The 26,612-nt window shown below is 41.5% G+C and overlaps 1 protein-coding gene and 1 pseudogene across 1 annotated transcript in view; both read left to right on the forward strand.

Moving 5' to 3' along the window:
- Fto (FTO alpha-ketoglutarate dependent dioxygenase) overlaps window positions 1-26,612 on the forward strand; it is a 345,911-nt gene that overhangs the window by 25,752 nt on the left and 293,547 nt on the right. The gene's annotated exons all lie outside the window — the stretch shown is intronic.
- Window positions 5,330-5,506, forward strand: LOC127230035 (uncharacterized; annotated as a pseudogene).

A 26,612-nucleotide genomic window follows, 5' to 3' on the forward strand; every position in this document is an offset into this window, starting at 1 on the left:
GGGCAGGGGGATCACTGTGATAAATTTAAAGTAAATAATGAAGTTGGAAGGAGTATGATTAGTATGACATTTGAGACCTTTTTTTATCCTGGAGGAGTTCAGACATACGAAACTGAACTGACTGTGACCAAGCCTTAGAAACTTCAGAAGTCAGGGTTGGGGACAATAACACATTTGCAGAGGAACTGAGTCTGGATCCCCAGCCTGCACATACAAAGGCTCTGGAGGGGTGGGAACAGGTGGCCCTCGCAGCTTACTGGACAACCAGACTAGCCGTGTTGGTGAGCTCCAGAGTTAGAGACCTGCGTCCTCACACACTGACATAAATCAACAAGAGAACCTTCAGAAGTCAGCCCTATGCAATATAGTTTTAGAAAGAGGAAGCATATGGGGAAAGATGTCTGCTAATTTTCTGCCATTTAACAAAGGCTGAGACAACCACCTTATTAAAAGAGACAAGGCTTGCTTTATTTGAGTGTTGAAGATTCTGGTCTATGATTGATTGGCCCTCTTGCATTTGGGTCTGATTCGAGGCAATAAACACATTCTAGTAAGGGCCACATGGCAGAACACAACTACTGACCCGATGGCCCAAACACAAGGAGGAAAAGGAGTTGGGGTTCCACCATCCTTTTCAAGGACACAGCCATGGTGACCAGAAGACCGCTCGTTGGGCTCTGATATTCAAAGGTTCCAGAACCTATAACTCTACTACATGGGGCTTTGGAGAACTGAAAACCCACATTGGGAAACTGTGTCCTCTTTTAAATTTGAAATTCAGAACTGAAGTGTCCTTAGGTGGAGAAGCTGAGGGTGAAGTGGGAAGCTTAAGGGTGTCCTCCTGGCCTGACCGTGGTACTCCAGTGGGCCGTGGTGATCACAGGTCACTCAGCTAGTTCTACTTTTCTTTGCCTGCTTCTTCTGTGTCACCAGGGTAAAATCAGTTCAGCCCCCCAGCCCTAGTTTCCTTCTATGCAAAAATGGAGAGATTTGCTAAGCACTGAAATGTGAAGAGTTGTCAGACCTCAGCAGGTACTCTCTGGCACTTTTCTATTCTTTAGTTTTATATCCAGTGTTAGCAGAAAAGACTTATCAAATAGCACAAGGCAGAGGTTGGCCTGCAAATACATTTTCAGAGCTAGACACAATCTTTGTGTTTTGACATTTTTCTTTCTTCACATAACCAATTTTTGCCCATAATGTCATAGTTGTGTTAAGCGTGGAGACCACAAGTCTGAGTTGCCATGCCTGCTTCTTCTCCTCTTCCCTGTCTCCTTTCATTCCTTCCCTCCCCCTCTCTCCCCCTCCTTCCCCCTCTCTGGCCTCCCCCTTTCCCCCTTCCCCTTCTTTCCCCTTCCCTCCCCTTCTCCTCCCCCTCTGCTCCCTTCCTCCCTCCCCTCCCTCCTACCCCTCCCCCTTTCTCTTCCCCTCCTCCCTCCCCTCTTCCCACCTTCCCCCTCCTCCCTCCCCTCTTCCCTTCTTCCCCCTCCCCACCTTTCCTCCCTCCCCTCTTCTCTTCCTCCCTCTTTCCCCTCCGTTCCTCCCCCCTCCCCTCCTCTTCCCCTCCCCTCTTCTCTTCCTCCCTCTTCGCTCCTCCCTTCCCCCCCCCCCCCAGCAAGTATTTATTGAATTGTGAATGCCAGACCCAAGCCTGAATTGAGGGGAGCAGCCATGCACTGGACAAGCAGCACCTGTCTATGAGTCTCTTACTGTAGAGGGAGATGGGAGATAACACAAGTGAACAAACCAGCACACACTGTAGTCCTAAGTGCAATGAAGGAAACAAAGGGTGATCAGACAGGAGACTTGTGAGGGAGGGCAAGGAGGAGCTGCCATTTGGTATTCTTCCTGGCAGAGAAGTACCTGAGGCCAGATGGGTCCTGGAACGATCAGAAGTGTTCCAGAGAACAGACTGCCACATTCCTTCGCCATACTGCTCATCCAAGTCCAGGCCTTGGACCTTGGGCCTGCTGTTTTCCATCTTTTTTTTTTTTTTTTTTTTTTTTGGTTTTTTGAGACAGGGTTTCTCTGTGGCTTTGGAGCCTGTCCTGGAACTTGCTCTGTAGACCAGGCTGGGCTCGAACTCACAGAGATTCACCTGCCTCTGCCTCCCTAGTGCTGGGATTAAAGGTTGTGCGGCAACAACGCCCGGCTGCTATTTTCCATCTTTATCTCACATCTTCCTGTGAAGGCTGAGGTCAGGCTCTTTTCTTTTCCCTAGTCTCTGAGCTGTGCTTTTCCTGCTGCTACTTTCTTTGCCGCCCTTAAAAATGTAAAGTATGGGTTGGGATGTAGCCCTTTGGAGGCCCCAGGTTTGATCCTCCAGTTTCTGAACTAAAGGACAAAACAGAAAATGTTAGCATGTCACTTACTGTTGGCCATTTCAAACAGATTTGGCACTGGAAACATGTTCAGATCCAGACTCCCAGCCATATGGATTCCTACATTTTAGTGTCATTTTCTTGTTTTTGGATAAATGAAATCCCCTGCCCCATAACTTGATGGTGACGTCTTTGATTTTGACGGAGGCTCAGGTAGCTTTCAACTCAGGAGTTAGGGTGTCGCACACTCACAGGCACTCACAACTTCACCAGAGTGAGTATCCCCAGCCAATGGATTCTGGACAGGACAGTGTGTGTGTGTGTGTGTGTGTGTGTGTGTGTGTGTGTGTGTGTGTGTGTATGAGAAAGAACACAGAGCGCCTGTAGCAGGGACAGGTCCCCAGAAATGGGGTGCCACTGGATAATGAGAAAGCAGACATCCCTTCTGGTCTCCTGCAGAAGAGCATGTACATTTCTCTCCCCAGTTTCCTTCCTACCTTTCAGTGGCACATAGAAAATAGGTTTCTCAAAAGCTACTTCATCTGAGATACCTTCGACACCGCCATCCTTGTGTTCAAGACTCTCTTTATCCTTATGTTACTGGATTTGTTTGTCCGTTTACTTGTCTAGTCTGAGCTCCTCAGAGGCAAGATTCTTTCATTCATTCATTCATTAATTTCTTGACTTTTCGATACCTTGCATTGTTCAACACAAAACAGTCATCACGTATTGTGGCAGAATGTATAGGAACACTTAGAACCAGGTTTATAATGGAGTTTTGAAGAGTGCCTTGCAGTGTTCTGGTCTTCCTTAGGCCAGGTGCCCAGCATTGTGTAGAAGAAGAGGGTGAAGCATTGAGAGCATTAAGAAGTAGATTACATTCCTCAAAATGGCTCCAAGATATGGTAGTGTTGGGGGAGCAAGCTAGCCTCAGATAGACCCTCACGTTACTTTAAAGAACTCCAACATGTGAGTTGAGTTGTTAAAGTTTGTCCTATTTGCTAACTTAATTTATTAGTTCATCCATTCATCTGCCTGCTTATTATCAGATCATTCTATGTAGTGCTGCCATGGCTTGTTTGTTTGATTTTGGGGTGTCTGTTTGTTTTCTTTTACACTTTTAATTATATTAAAAGTATTTTAATATCAAACCACAATAGACCCATATGGATGCAATAGTTTATTTAACAGTTCCTTATGATTGATCAATTTTGTTTGCTCAAATAATGCTCTACTGAATCAGTTGATAAATTCCTAGACCAGTTGGGGCAAAAGGTGCATATTTCCAGATTACATTTTAGAAAATGTTTGCGTGTTTCTTAAGGTAGGTTGCTCTGTAAACTCAGGTCATCTGTGAGTGAGTGTGAAGTGGTTGGGATTGAAATATAAGGGATGACCCAGAGGAGGGTTCAGTCATGGGTATAAGGAGAGCGAGAGAAAGCTGAAGGGACTGGAAGAGCAAGTATCTTCTCTAGAGGTGTGTGAGCGGTGGTTCTGTGATGCTCACCTGTCCTGGGCTTCCGCAGGCTGTGCAGCTTCATGTGGGCACCCGAGGATGGCTCAGCATCTCTGAGTGTTCCGTTTGCTTTATGTTGGGTAATATTTCCCTCATGAACATGTGAAAACTTTTGACCGGCATGTTTTTAAGTTTACTGCCCCCTTTTTGTTTAGTTTTGTTTTTTGTTCTTGTTTTTGAGTCAAGGTTTTGCTATGTAGCCCAGGCTGCTCTTGTCCTTCCCATCCTCCTACCTCAACCTCCTATGTGCTGGGGTTACAGGCAAGTAGTACCACTCTTGGCCTCTTCTAATGTTCAGAATTTGGGACTCAGAATGGATTGTCTTCATGCATTGGCTGCTCACTTGAGGAATCAATGTCCTACTTCATTGTTGCCTGTTTACAGGTGCTAACTCACACCACAGGGTAGTGATCTCCCCCTGACCGAGGTGTCCCTACTGGTCTTCTGTGCCTCACTCTGCCTCCCTGCCTGCCCTGGTTGAGACCTGTGTGGGTGACTCACATCATTCTGCAGCTTCAACTGTGAAGTGTGTCTAGGAAAGCAGAGCTTAAGGCACCTTTAGGGCCCCTACTTTTTATCTTGCTTTTGTTAGCAGTGGTGTCAACATGTACTAACATGTGATGACCCACTCTCCTTTCTGATAAAAGAAGAACCTGCCTGATATGGATGGAGAGAGGTGCCTGAGGCAGATTACACTGTCACCTCTCATAGTAACAACAACAGGCATTAAAAAAAAAAAAAAAAAAAAAAAAGGCCGGCAGATTTCTGTTTACCCATTGAAATGTCTGACAGTTTTGGCTCCTGATGAGATGCATTGGGAAGAAGGGAGTAAGTGACCCTGTAGTAGGGCAAGGACTGAATGAATAAGGGAGCCAAGAAGTCTGACTTTGTATGAGATCCTGAACACATGTCCTTGTATGGACCCGTCTCATCGTGGAACCCCAAGATCGAAGGTCTTGCAGTCTGATTGGTATTTAACATGTATTTATGTACAAGCAGGCTGACTGGCTTGGCCTGTCTGGCTTGTCTAAAGGTGAACTAAATACATAGTTACTTGTAAAGGATGAATAATAAGACCTGCTCCCCAGTGAAGGAGGGTTTTCCCCTGAGTTAAAATACATTGACCTATGTGGCTCTGAGGCCACTGTCAGGGAACTCTTGGAAAATGCTGTGCTGTTTTGATGTGTTTGATATAATGCAGGGTTTTGCTACACATTAATTGTGTGGTTCTGCCTGTCTGCCTTGAAGTAAAGTTACAGGGAGATGACAAAGCTTCGCCTTCCCTACCAGGTGTTTCAGACAGAGCCTTCGTTTGTCTCATGCCTCATAAAGAACACTACAAGTAAATAAAATTACCTAAGGATTTCCTCCAGAGCTTTAAAACTGTATAGTTTACTTTAGCCAGGATGAAAAGAGTTTTATATTTGTGGAATACTGACTTGAAAAGTTCAAGAATAACAATATTAAATGTAGCACACGATTCTGCAGATATCCTGCCTCTAAGCCTCTTGGCCAAGATCAAGTGTAGTATCTGTTTTTTTTTTTTTTATTTTTTTTATTACTGTTTTAAGTTTAGCTGCATGTATGAGTGCCTGCATGCTTGCCTGTGCATCACGTGTATGTCTGGTGTCCACAGAATCGAGGAGTTCCAGATGGTTGTGAGCTGCCATGTGGGTGCTGGGAACTGAACTTGCAAGACTAGGGCCTCGTGCTCCACCATAGATACTTATCAGTCAACGATGCTACAAGTTGTGCACACAGAAAAGTACCGTAATTCTTCAAGTTGAAGGTGTTTAAAAATTAATTCTTCATTCAATTCAATTGATGACAGCACTTGAAATATAAAAGACAAGCTATCTGAAATTTAAATGACAAGCTATCTGAAGAAGAGACACCAAGCAAACAATCTGTCACAGTAGCTATGCTGGCCAGGGTATAGCTCTGTGGCATAGCATTTACCTAGCATGCATGAGGTCCTGAGTTCAATCCCATATACCATATTGCAAAAACCAGAAAGGATATACAAAAACCAAAGAATAAATTTAACCAAACAGGTGGGAAAATCTCTCCATGAAAACTGCAAAGCATTATGAGACAAATTGAAGAGGATACAAACAAATGGAAAGATACGCTGTGGTACTGGATTGTGAGGATTATTGAGAGAAGGTCCGTAATACCCTTTGACCTATGTATTCAATATAATTCCATTGGAAATACTAGTGTGATTCTTTACATTAGAAAACAAAACTTTGAAATTTATATGGAAGCACTAAAGACCTCAGCTGCCAAATGAGCATAACAAACCCCACACTTTTATGGCCATTGGATTTGTTTATTTATTAATTTTTATAAATATCCTTTGGTCATGTTTTTCTTCTCCAGCCAGTTTTATCTTCTTGTTCTCTCTTTCAAAAAACAAACAAACAAACAAACAACAAACAAAAACCAAAAACACAATAAGAATCCAAACAAACAAAAACATCAAGAAACACACACATACTCTCATTCAGTCAGTTCTGTTCCTCTAGAGAACCCTGTAATGCAGGAGAGGATGGAGATGCATTTCCATACTGCTTGCTGCCTTCACTAGCCTGAGGAACTGCCCTAGATTTGTAGTGACTTTAACCCAGGCCAACCTAGGAGTCATGGCCTCACTGCTGAAAAGTATTTGAGAACTAGCTGGTAGATTGAAGTAGAATTAGACACTTTATTAAAGAGAAAGAGCGGTGCTCAGAAGGAAAGACAGACCCAAGTGTGCAATGTACTTCTCAGGGGAAAGGAGAGGGGGAAGTGAGGTGTGGAGTACAGCTTTTATTAGTTGTCTTAGCATCATTAGCTGTGTGCAGTTATTGGCTCTCCGGTTATACCTCAAAAGATTGCTCTCCTCCCTTTCCGTCTTCCTTCCTCCTGGCTGGCCTAGAACCTGTGTGTAGAAAAGAGACCTGCTCAGCCCCCCTTTTTGTATACAGGGGAGGGTAGATGGTTTTGGAAATACTTTGATTGTAATTATAATTTGATAAGATACACGTGGAAATTGCTTAGGATTCCCCAAGGAGTTTGGTACATTTTTTTTTTTCCCTTTGTAAAAGGGTTTTCTACAGAGATTCTTAGAAATTTGCAGGTGTGTGGCTGTAAAGTGAGAATGTCTTAAGCAGTTGTCAGTTGTGCTAGAATTGAGCTCCACTGTTGCTGGTGAAGGCTTCAGCCAAATGCTTGGGTGGGGTCAGTATCCCCGCCCCATCTACCCTGTTTTTCCTGCCTTACTATCCTGCCTCAGATAGTTCTCAAAAGAAGCATATACTGGATCAATAGAAATACGAAAAATAGCATCTTTAATCACCAGGAAAATGCAATTAAAAACACCTCATGCCAATTTAGACTATTAAAGACAAAAATAAAAAGTTTTGGCTGGCGTGTGGAGAAAGCGAAAGCCTTATATGCTGTCAGTGGGTGTAAATTAGTGTAGTAATAATGGGACAGTCTGCAGGTGCCCCAGAAACCTAAAAATAGAAGTGTCATATGACCCAGAAGTCCCACCAATCCCTGCGTACCTAAGGGGATGAAATCAACGTGTAGAACAAAAACAGCATTTCTTACTTTTAGTTGTTTTATTACATGTATTTGTTTTCCCTGTGTCTGTATATTCATCAGTGTGAGCACATCTTTTTTCCCCAGACTTGTTCTTTTTCCACTTTTTGGTCATGCTTGACAATTTTTAACTGTATTCAGTGTGTGTGAGTCTGTGGGGTGTTGGCTGTCCTGACATTCCTTTGAGGCAGGGTTTCTCACTGAACCCAGAGCTAGGCTGGAAGCCAGCAAGACCTGGCAATCCTCCTGTTGCTGTTCCCTGTGGCCCCTGGATTACCGGTGTGCATACGCTGTCACTTGGGTTTTCATATGTGTGTGCTGGGATTCAAAGCCAGATACTCATGTGTGCACAGTTTGCACTCCACCCACTGAGCCTTCTTTTCAGTCCATGTTTTACACTTTTAAACATGATTTGGGAAAAAAAAAAAAAAACCAAAAAACCAAAAACTAGATACTTGTAGTATCGGGTTCTGGATTTCAGTAGTATTTAGTCTCTTCTGTATGGGATTGATTCTCCTCCCTTCAAAGGAAGCTATTTCAATTGTAGTAATGTCTGTTATTATAAATCCTCCATCAGAATCTGAGAGAAACAGATGTGGTCTGGTGAAGGAGGCAGTCTCTTTCTTTCTCTCTCTCTCTCTCTCTCTCTCTCTCTCTGTGTGTGTGCGAGTGTGTCTGTCTGTCTGTCTGTCTGTCTGTCTCTTTGGTTTTTCCAGACGGGGTTTCTTTGTGAAGCCTTGGCTGTCCTGGAACTCCCTCCATAGACCAGGCTGGCCTTGAACTCACAGAGAGAACTCACAAAGGTGGTGGTGGTACACACCTTTAATGCCAGCACTTGGGAGGCAGAGGCAGGCAGATCTCAGTGAGTTCGAGGCCAGCCTGGTCTACAGAGAAAATGAAGGAGGCAATTCTCTAATGTTTTCAAATTACATTTTTTATCTCAAGTAGAAAGCACAGTGCTCCCGTAATTGCAGATGCCGAACACCTACAGCTCAGGTTGGATGACAGATGTTACAGCAGAATGGATGTGCAGGAAAGTGTTGGGTGCCTTTGTCTCCAAACATTGGCAACAAGCACCAGAATTCCCCAGTACCAGTGAATTAAAGAATGGCTGTTAGAAGCTGTGTGGAAGAAAGTCCACGTAGGAATCGCCATATAATTAGATGCCGCCCTTTCTGTAGTTTCTGCTTTGCTGTCTTAAGCAGGTGGATTTTGGTGCTTTATCTTAGAACCTAGTGGTCACTAGATAGTTGCGCCAGTGTCATTTATGATTAAAGCCATAAAAAGGAAGAGAGGAGAGGATTTTTGTATTAGGAGAAGCATTTAGACTCCATAGTAACAGCAGGTTCCTCCTATGTCCTGTTATCGAGGCAGCATTAGTTAGCGATTCCCTACTTTCAGGGAATGCTGGGAGAAGAGATGCCTGTTAGAAGAAAATGGACTTTTTGTGCTTGCCATAGGGAGCTCAGGATCTATCTTTGGCTCATCGCTGTTCACAGTAACAATGAAGGAGATAGAGCAGGTATGGAGTAGACAGTTGTTCCCGCTGCTCTTACTCTATGGGTGGGAATACGTTCTTGTTTTTGTTTTTAAATTCTAGAGGGGTGTGATCACTGTTATCTAGTAGTAACCTGTGACATAAATACATAAATACGAGATTGGGACTTTGCATCATCTGCCCCACATATTGTAGTAGCACATACAGTGTTTTAGTTTGTTCCTTAGGTCTGGGGATGTGCTCCCAGGTGAGGAAGAGAAGAGGGTGGGCCTTGGGCTTCAGAGGGCTAACCATAGACTACAACACAGAGATTAGACATAGTTTCAAAGTAACGACAAAAGTGCTTACACAGGGCGGCCGGCCCCATTCCTTAGGCAGGGAGGGCAGTCAGGGAAGGCCTCCTGGAGGCCCCCATCTTTGCCAGGTCTCCAAATGTGACTCAGCTCATTTTAGACAACAATAAAGTGACCAGTCTTTTAGTGTAGGTTTTCTTGAAAGTCAGAGTAGAAAGAGTTATGACTCTTTGTGGAAATTGGCAGGTTCTGTATTCTGAGTAGGTAATTCAATTAGCAGTGTGGGGGCCAAGCAGAATGGTGTGGATAGCATCATTTTAGATGCCACACATCCAAAGCTAAAGCTCTTAATGGTCTATGTAAGAAGCAGGGTTCCCGTCCCCTTTCAGAATGTTTGCTTACATTAATGTACAAAACCTTGGATTTCATTATGGTATTTTGGTACATGTCTGTAACATGCGTGATCTTATTCATGTCCACCATCATCCTGTCTTGTCCCCCTCCTCCTTTCTCTGGTCCCTTTCCTTTGCTGTATAGTCTCCTTTCTACTTTCACACTTTTTAAAAATTTACATTATGGTTATGAGGAGGGAAAACAAAACCCAAAACATGTGCTACTCTGTGAGTCTGTTGTGCCTTGTTTAGTGTAATGATCTCTAGTCCCACCCATTTTCTCTGCCAATGACATGGTTTTGTTCCTCATAGCTGGATAGTCCTCCAGAACTTAGCTGTAGTGACTAGTGCTGCAGTGACCATGGATGTGTAGGCATCTCTGCCAGGTAAGGACTTGGATTCCTTCTGCTGTATACATGAATGTTGTGTAGCTGGGTCACAGGACAGTAGTTTTTTTGTTTGTTTGTTTGTTTGGTTGGTTGGTTGGTTTTTCTTGAGTCATTGGGTAGCCTGGCTGTCCTGGAACTCTCTCTGTAGACCAGGCTGGCCCCAAACTCAGTTCCATCTGCCTCTGCTTCTTGAATACTGACATTAAAGGCAAATACCACTACAGCCCAGCCATTTTGAGTTTTGTTTTGTTTTTTTTAAGGAACCTCCATTCTGATTTCCATAGTGACTACACTAATTTATGCTCCCACCAATACTGTAGAAATCTTTCCTTTTACTCACGTTCTTACCAGCATTTGCTGTCTTTTGGTGTGTGTGTGTGTGTGTGTGTGTGTGTGTGTGTGTGTGTGTGTGTATGTGCGCATGTTTGTGCATGTATGCATGTGTATTTGTGTGTAGGGCCAGAGAGTAATGTCTGGTGTCTTTCTCATCTTTCTCCACTTTACTTTTTAAGACAGAGTTTCTCTGAACCTGTGTGGTGATTTGAATGAGAATGGTCTCATAGGATTACATATGTGAATACTTGGTCCCCAGGTGTTGGAAGTGTTTGGTCTTGGAGGGGATATGCCATTGTGGGTGGGCTTTGAAGTTTCAAAGACTAGCCCCATTCTGAGTCAGTCTCTCTCATTGCCTCATGCTTGTGTAAGCTCTCAGCTACTACTCCAGTGCCATGGCTGCCTGCTACCATACTGCCCTACACAAAAGTCATGGGCTTTAATCCTCTGGCAATCAAAGCCAATAAGCTCCTTCTATAAGTCACCTTGGTTGTGATGACTCAGCAGAGCAATAGAAAAGTAATCATGGCAACCTAAAACTCAGCAAGACCTTGGATTATGGCTGTGCTGGGATTATAAGTGTGTATTGTCATGCCTGGCTTTCTACATGGGTACCTGGGGATCATGTGTTAATGCTTGCACAGAAAGCATTTTACTAGCTGAGCCATTTCCTAAGCTTGCATCATTTGTTTCCTTCCTTTCTTAAAATAATGTTGTGTGTGTGTGTGTGTGTGTGTGTGTGTGTGTGTGTGTGAGAGAGAGAGAGAGAGAGAGAGAGAGAGAGAGGTACGAGTAAGTGTGAGTGCATGAGGGTGTACATGTATGTGCTTGTGCCATAGCATGAGTGTGGATGTGATAGGAGTCAGTTCTCTCCTTGTGCTGTTAGGTGAGTACTGTGGATTGAACTCAGGTTGCTGAGCTTGTATAAGTGCTTTTTCCCATTGGGCATCTTGCTGGACTTGCTAGCTGGCCTGTCTGCTGCTTGCCTTCCTTTCACCCATGCATAGAGGTTTTGCCTGCATGTATGTATGCATACCACTTTTGAGCCTGGTGCCTGTAGAGGCCAGAAGAGGGTGTCATATCCCTTGGAACTGGAGTTACAGATGGCTGTAAGCTGACATGTGGGTGCTGGGAATCAAACCCCGGTCCTCTGCAAGAGCAACAAATGCTCTTATGAGCCTCCCCAGACTTCATTTGCTTTCTTGTTGCTGACTAGAGACCAAATTTCAGTGTAGTTTCCTGATAGCTCAAGATGTAAAGCTTTTTTTTCTTGGTCATTTGTACTTTTGGTGGGAATTATTGCTCAGTTAATTTGTTTATCAATTGAACTGTTCTTTTAAATATATAGCTATGTGTGGTAATTAAACTTGCTAGTGTACATGTGTGTGTTTTTGTGTGCCAGAGGCAGATGTTGAGTGTCTCTCCTGATTGCACTACACCTTTTATTTTTTAGTTGTTGAGACATAGTCTCTCACAGAATCTGTAGCTTATTGATTTTGGTATGTGGCTAATGAGTTTTCTGGGGTCTGAGGCTTTCCTCCTTCCTGCTCAGTGCTACTGTGTCCTGCCTTTTACATGGGTTCTGGACCCAGGTTCTCAGGCTTATGTGTTAGGCATTTAACTAATGGGGCCATCTCCCTAGCCCTAAAGTTCTTTCTATCTTGTGGATCTTAATTATTTGTTGGATGAATCACTGGCAGAGGTTTCCTTCCTTCCTTCCTTCCTTCCTTCCTTCCTTCCTTCCTTCCTTCCTTCCTTCCTCCCTCCCTTTCTTTTTTTTAGGCTGTTCCTTTTCTCTTATGCTTTAGTATGTAGAAATTTTAAATGTGTTTGGTTTCTTATTCTGTCAAGCTGAGAAAGTAGAGAGTAGGTTTTTCCTTTTTTTTTTTTTTTTTTTTTTTTGTAGGTGTCATAGTAGGCATAGCTTGTGGCACTCAGTATGTTCTAGGAATCTTCCTCCTTTACTACCAGTGTGGCCCTATAAACAAGGGTCTTTTCTTTTCTTTTTCTTTTTCTTTTCTTTTTTTTTTTTTTTAAATCTCCACATTACAAAGAAACAGGGACAGAGAAGTCTGTGTGCTCTGAGTTCTCCAGCTAGTAGCTGGTGGAGCTGGGATTTGAATAGTGACTAGTTTGCGAGTCCTCATCTAAGCTGCACTGGGAAACCTGCACTGTATCAAGGTCAGTTAACTTGTCTTGATCTGTACAATGTTAGAGTTAAATGAATCACACTTGCAGTTTTGTGTCTCTGAGATACTCCGCCATGATCTGATCATTGCTGCTTTCACATAGCTAACATGGAGACCTCCCTAGGACTCTTAGGGCCATGCACCCTTTTTTATCTTCTGCTTTGAGAAAGTTGCCTATCAGCAGCTCTTGAGTCAGACCCCCTCCTACCCTTTCCTCATCACCTTTAATTTGGGCTGGCAGAAGACTGCAGGACTCACTTTCCTAGTCACTTTTGTTAGGCTACCTAAAGATTGCAAGGCTCCAGACTGGATCTCTTGCCTTCGTTTTTTTCTCCTCTCTCAGCATGTTCTTTTGCCACTCCAGCCTTTGCTGACAAAGGAGCTTTTATTAGTATTTGACTCTGGCTTGACTTTTGATGTAGTGTTGGTCTGTATTGTGTCCCTGCTCCTTGCCCCTGGTTTCCAGCATGCCGTCTCATTCATCAGCTTCTTAGTTTAGTCCATCTCTGCCCCCTGCTTCTCGTGTGAGCTTTTTGCTGTCCTATTGTTTTGCAGGAATACATGCTTAACTTCCCTGCAATACTCATTCCTCTGAATCTTTCCCCTTCAGTTTGAAGGACACCCCACTCCTGCTGAAGGTTAGCTCTCAGTGTTTGACTCTCCAAATCTTTCTGTTTGGTTGAATGCAGTTATGGCTTCAGTTTGAGCCGCTCTGTTCATGGCTGTTGTGTTGGTACACTTGGTGTTTCTTTGATGCCAAATCGTTGGAAGATAAGAATGCTGCCTGTACCTGTAGATCACACGACACAATTTTTGACAACAGATGCCTGACATGCTACTTACCGAAGCATACATTGGTGTCCTGACAATTTGCTTTTAATTTTGCATGTTGAACATAATTTATGTATTTGTCTTTGAGAGGCAGATTCATGTAAAAGTATCTGTTTATATATACCCATGTGCACACATATGCACATGTACACACATATGCATACATAGGAAGAGCAGTTCTTACCATGTAGAAATAATGTTAGCATCCTTTATTTTGCAGTGTCCTCAAGGAAACAATGATTTTTCCCTTTGAATAACTTCATGATCAAAGAAATTCTACTTTGAGAACTGTATTGTTTTGCATGTACTTTTCTCCAATAATTAAGTTTCCCATTATCTTAATAACACATGTGAAAAATAGATGCATTGTACAGAAAGATTATAATAGACACTGATTTTATACTCTTTCTCCCCCATCTCCCTAATAAGAGATGATTACAACTTTACTGGAATGTAACTATATAATTCATCCATTTAAACCATAGTTAAAGGTTCTATATGATATATTCTTAGATTATACAACCCTTGCTACTAAATTCTCATTTTAGAAAATTTTTATTCTTATTGAAAGAAACCCTATGTTCACGGTTTATCTCTTCACAGTCTGTTTCATCTGTCCCAATCAGTTAAAAATGTGCCTTCTGTGTTTGCCTATAAGGACCATTTCATATTGTATGTATTGTACTTAACCTCTGTCACTTACTCTATTGTTTACAAAGCTCATCCAGGTTATAGGTTGTGCAAATGCTTTATTTCCTTTTATGGCTGAGTTCCATTATATGAAGAGACCCCTTTTATCTGTTATTAGTTGGCAAATTCTTGGATTACTCTTTTTAGGTATCATGAATGTTACTGCCATAAGCATTCAGAGGCAGTTTTTTATATGGACATTGTATTTGTTTATCTTCATCACACATTCTTTCTCTCTCTGTGTGTGTGTGTCTCTCTCTCTCTGCTTCTCTCTCTCTCTCTCTCTCTCACACACACACACACACACACACCCCTCATCCAGGAATAGAGTTATTGTTTCACTCTGTGCTTAGGTTTCTCAGTAGCTGTCAAGCTTGCACTAAGGTGAGTGTATCTTGTCACACTCCATTAACAGTATCTAAGAGGTTCAACTTCTCTATGTCCTTGCTAACACTCATCTGTTCATATTTTTTCTTTCATGCTTAATTTTCATAATCCCAACAGCCGAAGAATGCCTTCTTGCTATTTTTAGTTGAAAAGTCCACTTTTTTTTTGAGACAGGGTCTCATCTCACTGTTTAGTCCTGGCTGGCCTGGAACTCTGTATGTAGAACAGGATGGCTTGAAACTCACAGAGATCCACCTGTCTCTGCCTTTCAGGTGCTGGGATTAAATGTGTATCCCACCACACCAAGCAAACACACACACACACACACACACACACACACACACACCACACAAACACACACACAATTATGTGTGTGTGTGTGTGTGTGTATGTGTGGGCACCTGCACTCATGCCCATGGGCAGGAGGTGTTGGATTTCCCTGGAGCTAGAGTTACAGCTGTTTGTGAGGCATCTGGTGTGGGTGCTGGGATTCTAACTCACATCTTCTGGGAGAGCAGTGCATGCATGCTGTAAACAACTGAGCCATCTCTTCAGCCCTGAAACTTCATGTTAACCAAGAGATTCAGTGAGGTGTCTTGTGAATATATAAATGGCAAGAAAGAAGTGGTGTAGATAGTGTAAGACAGTACATTACCCCAAAATAATTTAAACATTTGATTTAGGGTGGTTGAGGTGGCTGCAAAGTACTTTGCCCTACAAGCCTGTTGACTTGCATTCAATCCCAGAACCCAGGTAAAGGAAGAAGGGAACTAACTGTAAGGAGTTGTCCTCTATCCTTGACAGGAACACCATGACACACATGCACAATAATCCATCAGATGCACACATACACAATAATAATAAATAAAAATTATTTAAAAGTTTTATATTTAACACTCAGAATATTTTGGATCTTAGGTATGCTATTTTCCAATTCCATATGCTTCATTCATACTGTATTTTCTTGTCTTATCTTTTTGTGATGATTGCTATTTCATGTCTGTTTCTTAGCATTTTTAGTAGTTTCATTATTTTTAAAACACTTGCACACACTTAATACTCCCTTTTTTAGTACTAAGGAAGGAAAAATGTGCCATTTTGTTTCCTAGGCAGCCATCATAAATCTATAATGGGACTAAGGATATAAAGGTGTAAAGTGTAGTGAAGACACTTTAAAAAAATTTATGTATTTTTTTTAATGTGCATTTTTGTTTTGACTGCATGCATGTCTGTGTGAGGGTGTGGAATCCCCTGGAACTGAAGTTACAGACAGTTGAGCTTTCTGATGGGTGCTGGGAATTGAACCTGGGGATCCTCTGGAAGAGTAGCCAGTTCTCTTAATTGCTGAGCCTTTCTCTCTAGCCTTTCTCTGTAGGTAGGTGTAACCTGGAATTAGAAGGCTTGTCTTTCTTGCTATTCTGACATGAATATTTAGCATTGATACCACTAACCCCAGGATCACACAGTAAATGTTAACAAGAAGCGCCAGAACTTGTGTTTTCCATGCCATATATATATATATATTTTTTTCTACAAGAATGCTGACAGCTGGAATGGCTTTGTGACATTGAGCTGAATATTACATGTGTAGTTACCTGGGATTTTCCTAAGATCTGGACATAGTGACTAGATGTCATTGTTTACATCTGTTTTATTGGAATTTCTTAGATATTTCCATCTCCACGATGTTTCTGCTAAGTGAAGAGGCTGTTTTCTAAAAACTGAACCTCCTAATGTGCACACATGATTGAAGATACACTGTATATAGTATCTTCAGGTGCATTTGCCTTTTTATTCAGTGCATCTTAGTTTAATTTCTTTTAGGGGAAACACAAACAGTTTATAGCCTTTTTCAGTTGTCTTGTATTGTTTCTTTTGAATATGTTTTCCTTCTACTGGGTCCTGAACATGCCACATAAATGTGAGTATTTCTAGAAGCCCATCTTCCTTCCACTACTAGACTCCACCAGTCTATAAATGAGTGAGTTTTGGTTAGGGTGAAGTAGCAGTCGGCATGTACCTTTGTTTAATATATGTTATTGTATTTTTATGCTGATGTTCCTCTCTTAACGAAACCCATCTTCTTGGATCTTGAGTTACTATTTGCTGTTTAATTCTAGTGTGAATGGGAACTTGTGTGGCCACTAGGTGTCACCTGTTGGCTCTGCCCTTCCTGTGGTGCCACACTCAGGAAACTGTCCTAAGGGAGGTTAGAAAGCAAGGGCATTCTAGAAGTGAATGGCACACACAGCGTGGTGATTCCCTTTTCATACTTACCTCTCCACTTCTGTTCTTCTGCGCTCGAAGATTGATGTTCAGGTTGGGCAAGTCTGGGAGCTTTCGACGAGTCTTTACATTCCCTTTTCATCTATAAAATAGGAACGTGGTGCTGGGGGTGCTTTTGCTCAGATATCTAGACATGTTAGGTAATAAAACAATGGTAACATGTTTGCAGAGACTCATAGGCACAATTTTTAATATAGTTTATTATCCTGGGAATCCTTGTTACTAGGCAGATGGTGATTACATTTATTAATATTAATTTCCTTGCTCTTTAATATAATAATGCTGGCTGTTATGTACGTTTATTATCTCTTCTAATCCTCACCCATGCCCTTCATACTTAACCATTTTCTTCCTGAGTTTAGAGATGGGCTAATTTGCTTTAAGTTAATTGCTCCCCTTGCTTTCTGATCCTCCCCCTCCATTTGGAACTTGATCATGGAAACGAAGTCTGACTTGAGTCATTGGATGCGGAAATTGCTAGGATGTGCCTCTGTAGAATGTGGTGTGAAACGGCAGCCCTTGGCTGGGAGCAGGCTTGTTTCCTTCAGTTGTCTGGTAGATGTGAGCAGTGTGCCGTGGATGCAGGCATCCTTCAGGAAGGCCACGGGCTCTCTGCTGAATTACAAATTGTGTACACATGGGGATCACTTCCTCTCACTCGCCTACCAGTGAAGCGCACATTATCACAGAAACTGCAGGGCACTTGAGAATGTGGCTCTGACCTGGAGCATCATAGTGCAGAACCTTCTTCCTAGTCAGTTAAGGGCCCATTGAAAAGGAGAGAAGGCATCAGGCCTTGAGTTTTCTGAGAATACTCCCTGATCTTTTCTCTTTTTACCTTAATTTGCAGAAATTTCTGGATTTCTCCAATCATCTTAAAAATGAATTGACTCACTAGGTTTCATTTAGTCACAGGTGATTTAATTGTGTTAGGTATCTTTCTAGTTGACTTCCCCAGTGTTCGAAAATTTCTGTGGACCACAGGAAACTGTGTAACAAATCTGAGATGAGGGACCTGTCAGGCAGGGAGCACTTCCCTGGGAAGTCAGGGGGAGCCATCCCAGCCCTAACAGGCACAGGCGCACCCACAAGAGCAGCCTCCAACACTGTCACTTCTTTCTCTTTGTTCCCCTCTGGACTCACTTCCTGCCAGTGATTTGTGACATATTTTGCACCAGATCAAATGAGCTCCTGACACCTGATTGCCGAGTGCTTATTGTTTACAGTTGCTTTCCTAGGACACTGAGACAAGATGGAAAGCTTAACGTTCCGTAATTAAATTTGCATCCGCTCTGTGACAGGACTCAAAGGCACTTCCCCTCACATATGAATCTCATTGCAGAGTTCCTGCTGTCTTTGACCATAAGCATCTGAGGAAGGCAAGATCTGGACAGGTAAACAAACATTGGTTCAGCCTGCTGCCTGTCATTATATGATGAATATTAAATAGACTTGCCAAGATTCCTTTCTCTTTTGACTGCCTTCTCTCCACCTATTTATTCAGCCAGGTTTATAACTGGTTTTAAATATAATAACTATGGCTTGGAGGTGATTTTTATTATTATGACTATTATTATTGTTATTATTATTATATTATTAATTTCAGTCTTTTAGAAGGAAAACAAGCTCTAGAACACCCTGGCCTGATTTAACACCCTTTGGGTTGTGCATTTCTCACACACACACTAATGAATAATTCAGCAAAGCCAAACACAATCTGCTGGTGGTATCTAGTGCGATTCACACTTGCTAATGAATAATTCCCTTTGGCTTTTATTGGACAGCTCTAAGGAGTGACTCCTGAGACTCAGATGGGTTATTACTGGGCTATTTGTCAGTGTCCATGGGGCTTTGTGAGCCAAAGTCCAGTTGGCTACCCACTCTACATACCTTCTCCGAGTCTTCTGGGAAACATGGAGCTCTGCATCCTAGTCCCAGCTCTTCAGCCTTAGAATCTTCCTATGAAAGAAACTGTAACAGGATTCAGCTCCATTACAATTTCATCAGTTCATTTCCTTCGTAGTTTCATTCAAATAAAGAAATCTTTAACCTTATGAGACACAAAGAACAGAATATGGGATTGTGTATACAAGGGTGAGGTGGTTCTGATGTGATATGTTCTTAAAGGAAGTGAAGGGTCTGTAGGAGAGGTGTCTGGTCCAGAGGAAGATGCTCATAGTTTTGTCAAAATGATGAGTTACAATCTTCTTACACTGTTCTCAGATGTGCATTTCAGTGCATATTTATTGGTGGTGTTGGCTGAGAGTTATATTGCTCTGGATAACCTTAAATCTTTATTAATCTTGGAGCTGGTCACAAGCTAAGCTCCTTAGTATGATTCCAGATATGACTGGGTAAACGACTCTTGTTCATTTCTGCTGCACTGAAGTGTGGAATGTGGAATTACTGGTCAGCAGCATCTCCAGGTGACTAGTGTGGATTTATATAGGTTCAAATGCTGTGCATACCTTAGAAACCAGGCTGTTTACCATAGAATTCTGCTGTCAGTGAGGTGCTCTTAGCCTCAGGAAGTTGTTTACAGCAGCCTGAATGTGCTTTAGTATTTGCTGGTCAGCACCTAATTTGTCTCTTTCTGAGGCGCGTACCGTTCAGTTTACAGTTCTGTAGGAGGCATGTGAGTAGTTCTGGTAAGAAAAATAAGTAAGTAGAAGTTTCAGGTGTTTTCTTGGTCAGCAAGACCACTTTGTGCTTCAACCCCACCCCTTTCCTTGCTGAATCACCAGCCTTGAGCCAGAGTGTTTGACAGGGCAGAGTCTCCATTACACTGGGCCCTTTGATGACTCTGAGGAGGACTTGAGCCTACCTCTCTTCAGTTGACTCATCCTGGTACACCAGCAAGAAAGGCAACTGCATCCCAGGGAGCACCTTAGAGCTGGAGTTCTCCTTTGTGGGGCATTGTAGGGTGGAGGGATTAATGCTGGGACAGCTATTTGTGGGAGCAGGGGCCTGATGGCCAATACAATTTAAGCTAGCTTTATAGAATGTATTTCTTTTTATATAAAAAAAATAAATTTGTAAATTGACAATTACAATTTTTATGTGGTACAAAGTAGTAATGTAATTTATGAATATGACATGAAATGTATTAGTTTCATTTTGCATTATTGTGTTCAAATGCTTGACACAGACAACTTAAAAGTAAGATTCATTTTGGCTCCATGTTTGGGTGGAACATCAGGGCACGTGGAGAGCGTGACTGAGGCTGCACTTCACTTCTTATAGAAGAGGAACGAGAGATGTTGTGATACAGGAAGGGACCAGGGCAAGATACAATTCTGGTGACACTTCCCTCCAGCTAGCCCTCATCATATGAATCCATTCAAGGATAAATCTGTTAATCAGGTCACATCTAACTGTCACTGGGAATTGAAAGAGGATGAGGAGAGTCAAGGCTAGCCTGTGGTAAGACCATGTCTCAAGGATAATTAAGAGCAGGCAACACAAATGGCCAACAGACACATGAAAGCCCCACATTGCTAATCATTATACAGGTTACAGTTCCTAATCCCAAGCCATTCCTTAATCCAGTAAAAATTCACCATCATAGCATAATTAAATCAAGCTCATTTAACATGTCCGTTTCCTCAAATACTTGGCATTTTCTGTAGTACAAATCTATGGAATTTACTCTTAGTGATTTTGAATGTCCACATTTTATTGTATAATCTAGGTGTCAAAGGACAGCAGAATAGGAATGGATGTTTCCTGTCACACAGAGGCCTTGATGACTCTGTCCATCTTTTGCCTGTCTTCTTCCTTCCTCCCGCATCTGGTAACCATAGTTCTACTCCCTGCCTTTTGTTTTTCTGTTGTTTGTAGATTTCACATGCAAGAGAGAATGTATGATACTTATCTTTCTGTTCCTGGTCTATTTGACTTAATATACTGTTTTCTAGCATTTCTGCAAATGGTAGACTTTCTTGCTTTATTTGTCAAAGCTGACTGGATTGTCTCATGTATTTATACCCTTTCTCCTTTATCTGTTGTTCATCTCTTGGCGAACTTGTAGATTCCACCACTAGGTGGTGTGAACAGGACCACACTGAACATAACTATGCAGACACTTCCTCACCCTATCAAGTTACAACTTTTGGTTAGTGTTTTAGTTGTCTTGCTACTGTGGCAAGTTACCCCAGTAAACAAACACAGCTTAATGAAAGGAGGGTTTATTTTGGCTTACAGCTCTAGGATACATTCCATCATGGTTGAGAGGCCATGGTGTCTAGAGCTTGAAACAACTAATCATCTGCTGCATCTGTCAGCAGGCAGATCCTACCTAGCTCACTTTCTCCTTTTTATCCTGGGGGCTTCAGGCCCTGGAGTGGTGGCACCCATGTTCAGGGTGAGTCTTCCCACCTCGATGAACTTAATTAGACAATTCCTTCGTTAGACGCTGCACAGGTTAATTAAATCTAGATAGCTTCTCACGGGCAGTCTGGGAGATGCTTGTCTCCTAGGTGACACTCAGTGCTAACTATCACAGGTATATATGCTCAGAAGAGGAGTTGCTAGATTGGGTGCTGTTTGTAATTTTAGTCTTCTGAGGACTTGTGTAGCATTTTCCATTATGACTATACTCATTTACATTTTCTCCATCTGTAAATAAACATCTTTATTTCTATTCTCTTCAATATTTGTTATCAGTTACTTTTATTAATAATACCATTTTGATTAATAGAGCAGTGTGATTTTAATTTTGGGTTTCTGTAGTGGTTAGTGATGTTGAGCAGTTTTCATGTATCTATTTGCTATTTTCATTGGCTTTATGTATTTATTGATTAATTGATTGATTGATTGATTGAAACAAGGCCAAGGTCTCATACTGTAGTTTAGGTTGGCCTTGAGCTTGAAGAGTTCTCCTGCCTCAACCTTTAGTACTGGGATTACACACATGCACCATCATGCCTGGCTGTGTTGTTTTTTTGGTGAGAACTGTCTCTTTAGGTCCATTGTCCTTTATAAAATTGTATTGCTGTTATTTTCTGTGGAGTTGTCTAAGTTCCTTATCTGGCTTACAAATATTCTCTTCCTGTGTGTAGATTGTATGAGTCATATTCCCTCTGGTAGATGTTTATTGTGCAGAAGCTTTTAATTTTAGTATAGTTCTTTTTGGCTGTATGTCTTTTGTCTATTATTGCCTGTTCTCTTTAGATCAAATAAAAAAAGTTGTAGCTCAAATCAGTGCCCTATAGTGTGACCCCATGCTTGTTGATAGCAGTCTTACGATTTAGGTGTAATGTTTAAATCTTCTTGTTTAAGCTAGTTTGAGTTAAATTTTGGAAATGGTGAGATAAGGGTCCATTCCTTTCATATGGATACTCAATTACCCCAACATCTTTTATTCAACAGACTGTTTACAAGAATATGTACTTGACACCTCTGTTAAACTTTAGATGACTATGCATGCATGGGCTTGTCATTCTTGTATTCTTTATTCTGCTTCATTGGCCAGTGGTCTACTTTTATGTTGGTGCCTGCAGTTCTAATTGTTAGCACTTTGTAGTTTGAGTTGGGGTGTGTGCTGCTCCATCTGGGTCTGGGCTAATGGTTGCCCTCTCTGTCCAGTGTTTTCTGCGGCCCACCATGAACTTTAGGATTATTTTTTCTGTTACTGTGAAAAAGTGAGATTGGGATTTGGGCAGGGTTTATATTGAATCTGGAATCTGGAATATCTTTCTATTTATGTGTCTCTACACAATTTTTCCACAACTTTCTAAAACTCTAAGAGTTTTACTTTTTAATGCAGCTATTATTAATGGGGTTGTTCTTGATTTATTTATTTCTGTGGAGAGTTGCCTGTTGGTGTCTAGAAAAGTCCTGTTGATATATGCATGTTGGTTTTGTACCCTGCAACTTTACTGTATTTATTACTTCTTTGAATTATGTCACCAGCAAAAGTGACAATTTCTCCTTTTACTTTCCTACTATAACTCCCTCCCTCGATTGATCTGGCCTTGAACTTGAGGACCATCTACCTCAGCCCCTTAAATGCTGGAATTGCAAGTGTTCATTGCCATACCCAATGCTTTTGTTATTTCTTTAAAAAAAAAAAAAAAATTACTAGCTTGGTGGGGATTCATGCTTTTGGTCCTAGCACTTGGGAGGAAAAGTGAGGTGGATTTCTATGAGTTTAAGGACAGCTTGGTCTACAGAGAGAGTTACAGGACAGCCAGGGCTATACAGAGGAACCCTGTGTTGAAAAAGCAAAACAAAACAAAACAAAAAACCAACAAAACAACAACAACAACAACAAAAAACCCCACCAAAGCAAACAAATGAAATGATGCTGGATTTTGTCAAATACTTTTTCAGCATCTAGTGAACTGATTGATTGTGTTTTGTTTGTTTATTTGTTTGCTTTTGGTCTTCCATGTAGAATTAGTTTTCATTTGGAATTGAAGGGACAAGAAAAAGTTTCAACTGTCAGGCTTCAAATACCATTGGTGTACAGAGTCATGGGCTTGAGATTAATTAGTAAACAGAACAGTTGAGTAGAGGTTATCGTGAGCAATATTAGTAAATTGTAAGTTGTATCTGGTATGTTGAATTGGTGTGAGTGTGAATTTGCAACTTTTTCCCTTTCACGTGAGGGCCAAGCCCTTGAGCTATGCATAGTTTTTACATTTTAAGGATTTGTGGAAGAGGTGGAAGGGGACAAAAAACATTTAAGAGGGGATGTACGTGACCCACGAGCCTAAATTATGTTTGACACTAGCGGAAAACATCGCTGACCTTGCATTTACACCGTTAAGATCCCTGTAAACTGTTACCAGCAGCTACATAGCACATCTTGAGTTTTTACAGAATTGGGAACTTCAGGGTTCCAGCAGGGTACGTGATGGCACAGTACAAGCACAGAACACATGTGCCTGAATTAACACACAGAAAATGAGTAATGGGGGATGTTCCAGGGGTTGAGATGTGACCTTCCTCCACTGTCTCATGCTGGTGACACTTCTAGGGCTTAAACCTGTTGTTATGGAGTGTATTTAATCTTCAGATCTGCTGTTAGACAGTGTCATATTTGGGATGGTTTCAAAGATTTGAATTTGTGTTCTGGCACCAAGGAGCTGCCTTCTTTCTGATCTAATCTTAGGTACTAATACTTGGTTTTGTTTCGTTCTTGTCCTGGAGGCAGATTTATGTATGTATGTATATATGTATGTATGTATGTATGTATGTATAAGTATATAATTTTATGTTCACTTACTTAAAGGTAATACTCAAGAGAAGTTAAAACATAAGGCCCTACCAAAACCAAAAATAGAAACAACCCCAAATGTCTGTGAACTGATGAGCAGATTAAACAAGTATGTGTGTACATAGAATGGAGTACTATTCTGCAATAAAAATGAAGTTCTGATACACCCTATAATGTGCATGCATTTTGGAAACATGTTTAGTAAAAGCTAAGCACAAAAGACTACATATTATTCCTTTATTTTGAAGATTTCATCCAGTATCTCTAGTTCTCCTTAGTACTCCAATGGGGGAGAGGCAAAGGAGGCTGTGGAGCTCTTGGCAGTAGCTGGCAGCTGGGGGAGAATCACTTTTCTTCTGAGGAGGGGGTGTTTGGTCATTAGTGGGTTACCCATGCTCTAGTGGAGGATTCCACACTCATGTGCTTATGGGTAACACTAGTTAGACTAAGTGGATTAAGTAAATAAAATTTAAAATTCTTTAAAAACAGATTCCATTGATGAAAGATATTTATAAAAGAGAGTTGATGAGTGATTGCTTAGGCTGCCAAGAGGGTGGAGTGAGGTTCAGGACCTAGTTAGATCCAGTCAGCACAGGGGTTTCTTTGGGGGGTTATAACAAGGCCTTACACATTGTGGTAATTTCTGTACAACTCTGTGAATATCCTCAAAACTGTTGACTTGAACACTTTAAGTGAGTGGGTTTCACTGTGTGAATTCTGTCCCAGAGATGTTAATGTAATTCTGTCCTGACTGGCATTTCCTAATGATGCTTACTAACTCGCCCTCTTTATAAACAGCCATTATTAGAGTCTCTACATTGTATCTTACCTTCTTAAACTAGCATCTTCAGAAAATAAGATTGACAGTCAGATTCCCTTTGACCCTTCTATTCTACTTACATAAGCTTATTAGACTTTATATACTAGCAAGCATGTAGACTTTTGTAAGAATATGTGTTGTGGCACTATGTATAGTGACAGAGCATAATCAACAACTCAGACCCCCACCAGTAGGGAACATGTTAAGTTAAAAGTAAGCCAGTGAGTGTGAGATAACCCTCAAGATATTGAACTTAAAAAAGCAAGCAAGGTAGAATGTTATGTGACTGTTTGTATAAATGCTTATATATAGAAAGAATATTCTAGAAACAATAGTTACCTCTTTGAGAAGGTACAATTTGAATGAGTCTGATAATACATGAGGGTTAGGCTTTTAAAGTTATACTATAACTATTTAATTTTCATAGCAGCATTATTAGTCAAAAAGTATAAATAACATACCTGTTGTCAGCTGTTGAATGGAGAAACAAAATGTGGTTTGTCTACACTTTATGTAGGGGGTAACAAGAATTTTAGAGTAGATAATTTTGTTTTGAGAAAAATCTCATCTCAAGAAGGTTCAGTGTTTAAGCCTTCCTCAGTCAGTTTCTAGGAGGCGCTGGTGTGGGTCCCTGTTTTGAACTCACAAGTACTGCTCCCACTTCACCCCAGCCACTAATAGTGCCGCAATTATACGGTTCCAGTTCAACAACGTCTTCTGACCCAGCTGTATGGTCATGGTGTATCTGCAGGGCAGTACTGTGGCTTGCAAGGGACGATATCCAACTGCCCACAATCATTTTAATGTCTCCTGTGAAATGATAAATGAAGTTTATGGTTATAATAAAAGCAAGTCAGTTTCCCCCCAAGGTATAAAGAATGTGCAAATAAAATTCATGTTGTCAGATGTGACTGCTGTTTCTTTTTCTAACAACTCCCCCATTGAGGACTTCACAATAAAAACAAGACAAACAAAAACCCCGGCAGGGTGAGTTTTCAGTGTGAGCGTTTATTAGGGTTCAGCCCAATGAAGATGAATAAACATCAAATTTTTATGTGATGGCTGTTCCTCTAGGGACTTACTTTGTTATCAGTATAACTGAAAAATTCTTACAGTTTTTGCACCTTTGTGCTTTTCTTTACAAATACCAACATTGCACAATTTGCAAAATATTTGTTGTGATTTTTCCTGGTGCCAGGAAGACTCTTAACAGCTGCATAATTCCTGCTTCTGTTTTTTTGTTTGTTTGTTTGTTTTGTTTTGTTTTGTTTTGACAGTAATCAGGACACAAGTCTGAAACTTGTGTCCTGATTACTGTCAACTCTATAGACTGCCCACACCTTTCATTGGGTGAGATTGCAGTCTGGAGGGGAAGGGGTGGTTGTGCACAGTGTCAAGCAATGTGCCCACAATGATGTAGGCATCTTTGAAAAAGGTGCCTTGCCTCCACTGGGAAGTGGGGGCTTGTAGAAATAGAGGTGCTTCTCCCTACATCTGAATCTTTGGTTCTTTGAAGCTAGAATTGCCATGCCCACTTTCCATTGGTAGGTGGTCTGTCTGCCCTCAGGACTGTGCTTTCTCTGCAGAGGTACCCCACTTTCTTCATTTTCCCATGCTTGCTACCCATTGACTCACAGCTGGAGGCTGCTCCCATTCAGTCTCTGCTCTTGCATCAAATGCCACGCAGCTTTAGGCAACCTATGCCTTTGTTTTTGTGTTTTGTGTGTCTTCTTGGAGACCTCTGGAAGTATTCTCTTATATCCTGTTTAGCTGGGTCCCATTTATGAGTTTTTTAAGTTAAGATGGATGTTCACGATTGTTATCAGTGAGATAAGCCCATTCACTTGAACTAATGCA

This window comes from Phodopus roborovskii, unplaced genomic scaffold (assembly GCF_943737965.1).
Source record: "Phodopus roborovskii unplaced genomic scaffold, PHOROB, whole genome shotgun sequence".
Taxonomy (NCBI): Eukaryota; Metazoa; Chordata; class Mammalia; order Rodentia; family Cricetidae; genus Phodopus; species Phodopus roborovskii.